Here is a 6624-nt window from a genome sequence, read left to right as displayed (position 1 = left end):
GTGTATGTGAACACATTTGGGACTAACAGGGTTTACTAGAATCCCACCACTCCACCACAGAGTCACCGCAGTAGACGTTAGATGAGCGCTGTCGCTCCGCGGCACTTGTTTGGTTTTTCTGCACTAGGCCCCTACTTGTTAAAGCTCAGTGTTTCAAATTACACATCTTGACTTAATTAATTATGACTTGATTAATTATTATACTTATTATAATTGCTTATGTTTACAGTAAAGTTCCTGGAGATCATTAGACCCTTCTGTGGCATTTTGCCTGAAGTCTCTAAGCCAGAGAGAAAAATCCAATTTAGAGAGAAAGTGCTATGGACTGCCATTACCCTATTCATTTTTCTCGTGTGTTGCCAGGTGAGTTGGCCAACTCTGCTGATCAGTAGTTAGGACTTTATTTAATCGATGAACACATTTTTTTATGTTTTAAGCGAATACATTAAATCAAAGAGCCACTCCAAACAGAACGTTGATATATATATACTTGGGTAGCATATGTTACCGGCAATTAACCCATGCACCTGCACACCACTATAACATTGAATTAGTAGTATAGCATGTCATGATAGCATTGGTTAAATATTGGTTTGTGCTCCTGGTAAGATGCTAGCATATGCATGTACAGGGGTAGAAATTAACTTTTGAACAATCGAATCCAGCGGACTCCCTGCCCTCAAAAAGAGGGAGTCCGCGGCAAAATGAGGGAGTCCGCGGCAAAAAGAGGGAGTCCGCGGCAAAATGAGGGAGTCCGCAGTCTGAAGTTCAAAATTAAAGATATTAACAATAATTACGCATGTGCTTATTTTGAAGATTCATGCAGTTGCATGTCTGCCAAATTTCCTTTGGACATTTGCTGAAAATATACGGTAATTCCGCGAGGCCGTGCTCTGGAACGAACTATAGTTAGTATGGCAGAATTTTCAGGGAGTCACACGGACTCCTGCATATGTCAAATCAGGGAGTCCGGCAGTAAGTCAGGGAGTATTTGATTCCGGACTCCCGTTAATTTCGCACCCTGCATGCATATTTTTTACTTTTCAGATTCCTCTGTTTGGCATTATGTCTTCAGATTCCGCAGATCCGTTTTACTGGATGCGAGTCATCATGGCATCAAACAGAGGTGAAACATTTGTTCTTGGACTTCACTTAGATAGTGCAACTATAACTGTACTATGCAGTGAGAAATTGTATGAATGTGGCCATGTGCAATGGCTATTATAGTGTGGTTAGTTTTGCAAGCGGTTCAGGTGCATTGCCCATTAATAGCTGTTGCTCACGTTCACCTATAGATATGTTGCTCCTTACCAGGCACACTCGATCGTTTTCACCAACATTGCTCTTTAGCAGGTATACTCGTATTTACTAAAGTTGCTCATTAAAGTGATGGTTTTTAGAGTGTGTTCCCAACCGTTATCGTATTTTTCCGGCCATTGCAGTTTTGAGACTCAAATTTGTAAAATGTGCATTGAAAATATGCAGAATTTATCTTTCCGAGTGGCTCTAAATTCAATGATAGTGTAGTTTGTGAGTATAATTATTTATAAAAAATACACTTTTCATTCTGCATTCATGCTTAACCTGGGTCAATTTGAAAAGTTTCTCATTAAAAATTAGGTATTTTGTCCTTTGTAAATTGTGAATAATTGTACCTCCAGAAGTCGTCAGATGCGATCTCGGAGCCTATAATTTTCAATTTCAAAAGGTTAACCTGCCTTGCTGTTTAACGAGGGCTGTCAGACTTACCTGCAATGCTCGTTAACAGGTACGCTTATGGAGCTAGGTATCTCTCCCATCGTGACGTCAGGACTCATCATGCAGCTGCTGGCCGGAGCGAAGATCATCGAAGTCGGTGACTCGCCCAAAGACAGAGCCTTATTCAATGGTGCACAGAAACGTGAGTGCAGTGCTCCTGGTTCATAGGCAGGGGTAGAAATTAGTTTGAAAATTTACAGGCCAGCCGGGCCTGTAGGTAAGGGATTTTACAGGCCCGCCAGGCAAATTACAGGCTCGCATCATTCCCCGGATACCGCAGCATTTAAAAAAAATAAAAGACTGAAATTTGAAATTTTTTACAATGGTTTATTTGCTGTAATACAAAGAACATATTCAGTCACTATACTAATGAGCTATACTGCGGTAACTTTTCATTTTCGCTGGCGTGCCGGGGATGGTTTTGCATGCTGGGGGTGGATTTTCTACAGGCCCGCCGGGCTTGCTAGTATTAGAAATGTCTGGCCTGAGTCTTAAAATGCGGGCATCTCTTACAATTTCGACCCATGGTAAGGATGCATGGTCGTTGGGGCAAGCTTAGTTATTCGTTAGTTAATCGTAGTTAGTCGCCATCCTCGGGATGAGGGTGTGTTATTTTACTCATGGTTTTGTTACATTACTTCCGTTCATATCTTACTGAGATGCACAATCGATCATAAACTGACCGAGTCGTGCCTGTCGCATCCTGAATGCGGGCAAATGGTTTCACATTCGGTTTTATTATGTATCTTTTCGAAGTTCCTTCCTCGATGGTGTGCTCAGTCGATCGCAGAACGAATGTGTCATGTGCTGTTTCGTGTTTCAGTGTTTGGCATGGTGATCACCGTTGGTCAGGCAATTGTCTATGTGATGACAGGCATGTACGGAGAGCCATCTGAAATGGGTGCTGGCATCTGCCTCCTCATCATTATTCAGGTATCTTTGTTGCTGTGACTGTAGGCAGTACCGGTTTCATGTAGGCTTAATATCGATCTAGTCCCCATTCCCTCATTTATGTTTTCTCGCCAATAGAGGGCAGAGTTGAATGTCTTTTGCTTATACTTGTCAGTTTTGTAAATGCTTCTAATAAACATATATCTAAATTATAATTTGGTCAGCAGTATGAAGAAAAACAATTCATTAATTGCCGGCGTTCCCATCTCCACTCAGAATCTGGAACTGTGGGAATGTTGGACCACTGGCATTACCTCAGTGTAGGCCTATGTTCAGTTACATATGCGTCAAATGTCAGCTCATCACTAGCCAGCTCTTCTGTGATCGCTGTGTCCCCCTGCCATACTGCAAGCTGACCTCCATGTGATTCCTACAGGGTGTTAGCCAGGAAAAAAAATCAGGGAGTCTCACCATCTGAGCGAAGCAAGGATGCTGCGGGCGTGAAGCACCCTAGGGGGGAGAGCCTTCCCTTAAAATGGAGGAAATTTAGTCTGAAATGCCAAAAAGACTTATAAGCACTGTTGTCAGTTATACAAGGTGTATTATATATAAAATTGGGTCGCCCTCATGCCGTCTCTATCAAATTTCGTCCGTCTCATCCAAGAATAGGCCGTCCAGGAGATGGGTAGACGGGTCTCTGGCTAACACACTGGATTCCTATCCCGCTGACCTCTGTGTCATTTTGTTTTTCTCTCGCCTGCTCGTTACCTCGCTGGATGTTGACGTCTTTACGACCTTCTGACCTTTGTTTGACCTCTGCTTGCACGCAGCTCGTCGTGGCTGGCCTCATTGTGCTGCTGCTGGACGAACTGCTGCAGAAAGGCTACGGCCTCGGCTCCGGCATCTCGCTCTTCATCGCCACAAACATCTGCGAGACGATCGTCTGGAAGGCGTTCAGCCCCGCCACCGTCAACACCGGCAGAGGTAGGTGTAGAGTGTGAGGTAGTAGAGGTAGGTGTACAGTGTGAGGTAGTGTGAGGTAGGTGTAGAGTGTGAGGTAGAGTAGAGGTAGGTGTAGATGTGGAGGTAGTAGAGGTAGGTGTAGAGTGTGAGGTAGTAGAGGTAGGTGTAGAGTGTGAGGTAGTAGAGGTAGGTGTAGAGTGTGAGGTAGTAGATTGTGTAGAGTGCAGGTAAAAGGTAGGTTAGAGTGTGAGGTAGCAGAGGCTAGGTGTATAGTGTGAGGTAGTGGAGGTAGGTGTAGAGTGTGAGGTAGGAGAGGTAGGTGTAGAGTGTGAGGTAGGACTAGTAGAGGTAGGTGTAGAGTGTGAGGTAGTAGAGGTAGGTGTAGAGTGTGAGGTAGTAGAGGTAGGTGTAGAGTGTGAGGTAGTAGAGGTAGGTGTAGAGTGTGAGTAGTAGAGGTAAGGTTGTCAGGAGTGTGAGGTAATAGAGGTAGGTGTAGAGTGTGAGGTAGCAGAGGTAGGTGTAGAGTGTGAGGTAGTAGAGGTAGATAAATAGAGAGAAGTAGATATGATCGCCTCCCTCGTCTGTAAAACTAATTTCAAATATGACTCCTGTAAAAAAATGGTCACGCTCTGAGCTACTTCTCAATCTATTCTGTCTGTCTCTCAATACTATACATTTACGTTCATTACCAGGTACTGAGTTTTGAGGGTGCCATCCAATCGCCTTCTTTCACACTGGCTGGCGACGAGGACAGACAAGGTGGCGGGGCCATGAGAATTTTCCACGGATTCGCGGATTTCCGGGTTTTGTTTTCAATTTGGTATTCTTGCAGACCGATGCGAAAAACTGACGAAAATTTGTAGGAGGATAAGTGTGACTTTTCTGTCAAAGAACGGATGCCATTTTTATGTGAATTGGTAAAAGTCAGGAAAGTCCGTAAAAATTTCACAGAGAAGTGACGGAACTCAGATATATATTCGCGGGTATCTATGTAATGTAAAGGGTTTACCGTATTCTAATGTGTACGCGAAACTATGTGACAGTGGTTATACGAAAATGACATCGATGAAATATTTCGCTGCCAAAAACATCTCAACCCTGTTTCTCATGCCTGAAGTCGAGGGATCCGTGAAGGCTTCTACGACAGAACCTGCCTCAACCGTTGATGAACCAGATTGGCCACCGTGTTCGTGTTCGCGATCGTCATATATTTTCCAGGTACGGCTAATGCAACGCGCAGCGCAGATGCAGTGAAGAATCGCTGTTAGGTGTGCTGTAGGGATTTACTCTCTTTGATGCTTGAATCGCGAAAGGCAGTGACGTGTGAAATGGCAATGGCGATCGTACGTGAGATACTCTTGTGTCGTTGAAAAATGTGAGATATTTATATACAACAGTCTGGGATTTATTGATGTACCTCTCGGTTAGTCATGTCAGCTGTAATTAATGACCAGTGTCTGTTCAGAGCCTGTGACAGGGATTCCGAGTTGATCTGCCAATCAAGTCGGCAAAATACCGAGGACAGAACAGCTCTTACCCGAATCAAGCTTTTTACACCTCTACATCCCCATGCATCCTGCAGAGCCGCCCTGGTGTCAAACTTGTACGATCATATCTTCAGGTGAGTTGCGTCGGGTCTTGCCTCGGTTTCGATCACGTTTCTCGCGTCGGTATAATGCCCAGCGATTCACTGAGAGACGATAGACTCACTCAGTGAACTTGTGTAAACGATTGAAAGACACGTACTTCACATTAGAAGCACAGCAGTGGCCAAAAACCGCAGGTGGGTAAAAACCCACAGGACTAAATTATACGATTATTAGCTGGCTTGTTTTTGTTTCAACTTGATAATTTATTTTAAATAATCTTGCTTGCAGATGAATGGCTACCAATTGGCGGAAACTTCTTCGTGAATCTTGGCTCGGCGTCTGGCTGTAAGTGTCTGTCTAACTGTGTGGCCTACAACAGTGCAAGTCAGTTGTATTTATATTATATAATATATATATATATATATATATATACATCTGTATCTTTGGTCTACATGCACTGTAGTAGAGTGCTCAAGCATTTAATTGCAGAGCGTAATATAATTGTAGATAGATTAAACACAAGACATCACTTTTTGCTGTTACTCAGAGTTTCACGCTTGCGCGATCATCAAGACAACTTTAATGAATAATAAACCTTGTATACATTCCAATAATCCATATAAACTGAAATGCGCTAATTGTTTTAGTTATCTATTGTTATGTAGTTCTAGTAACTATAGCTCGCGTACGGTTGCCTGCGGAAACCGTACGCGGGCCATAGTTACCAAAGTCAGTAGATCAATATTTATATGGGTTGTTCTGCTGGTATATTGTTGTTCGACTTTTAACTTTTTTTGTTTGTTTCTAATCTTATTGCCCTATTTTTATACGAAAATTTAGTCCTACTATCCGTAAATTTCGTCACGTTAAGCCTCCTGTCCCGTCCGCAAATTAACAACAATTGTGCAATATGCGCACGAGAGCGCGTAAAAGTATCGTGCGAGAAAACGCGTTATTTTACGTCACCCGCTGCAGTATTTCGCGGACGTAACGTTATTGCCGCCATTTATAAGAAAATTCACATCATATTCCGTAAATATCGTTACATATCTCGTCAGAAAAATTATGTAATGTGCGAGCAATAAAGTACGCGTAGAAAATGCGTTAGTTAACGTTACATGCTGCAGTACTCAGCCGTCGGCGCCGCTTCGGATTAGAATGCTGCCCGTATCGTAACCTCCCTTCAACGTGGATGACTCTCCCTGTCATGCTGTAAGTGCGGCAATGGTCGACACATCTCACTGTGCGTCGCTGTCCGCTCCTCCCGTGGCGGCATATTGCAGCAATTCGTTGTTAATTTGCGGACGGGACAGGAAGGCTTAACGTGACGAAATTTAGCGGATAGTAGGACTAAATTTTTCGTAATAAAATAGCGGCAAATAAGATTAGAACAAACAAAAAAGTTAAAAAGTGCGAACAACAA

General features: G+C 43.2%; 1 pseudogene; it reads left to right on the top strand.

The window, feature by feature from the left end:
• Positions 1–6624, top strand: part of LOC106813570 — a 14002-nt pseudogene that overhangs the window by 1568 nt on the left and 5810 nt on the right.

The sequence above is a fragment of the Priapulus caudatus genome, unplaced genomic scaffold (genome assembly GCF_000485595.1).
Source record: "Priapulus caudatus unplaced genomic scaffold, Priapulus_caudatus-5.0.1 Scaffold793, whole genome shotgun sequence".
Taxonomy (NCBI): Eukaryota; Metazoa; Priapulida; class Priapulimorpha; order Priapulimorphida; family Priapulidae; genus Priapulus; species Priapulus caudatus.
This window is presented reverse-complemented; position numbering and strand designations above follow the sequence as displayed.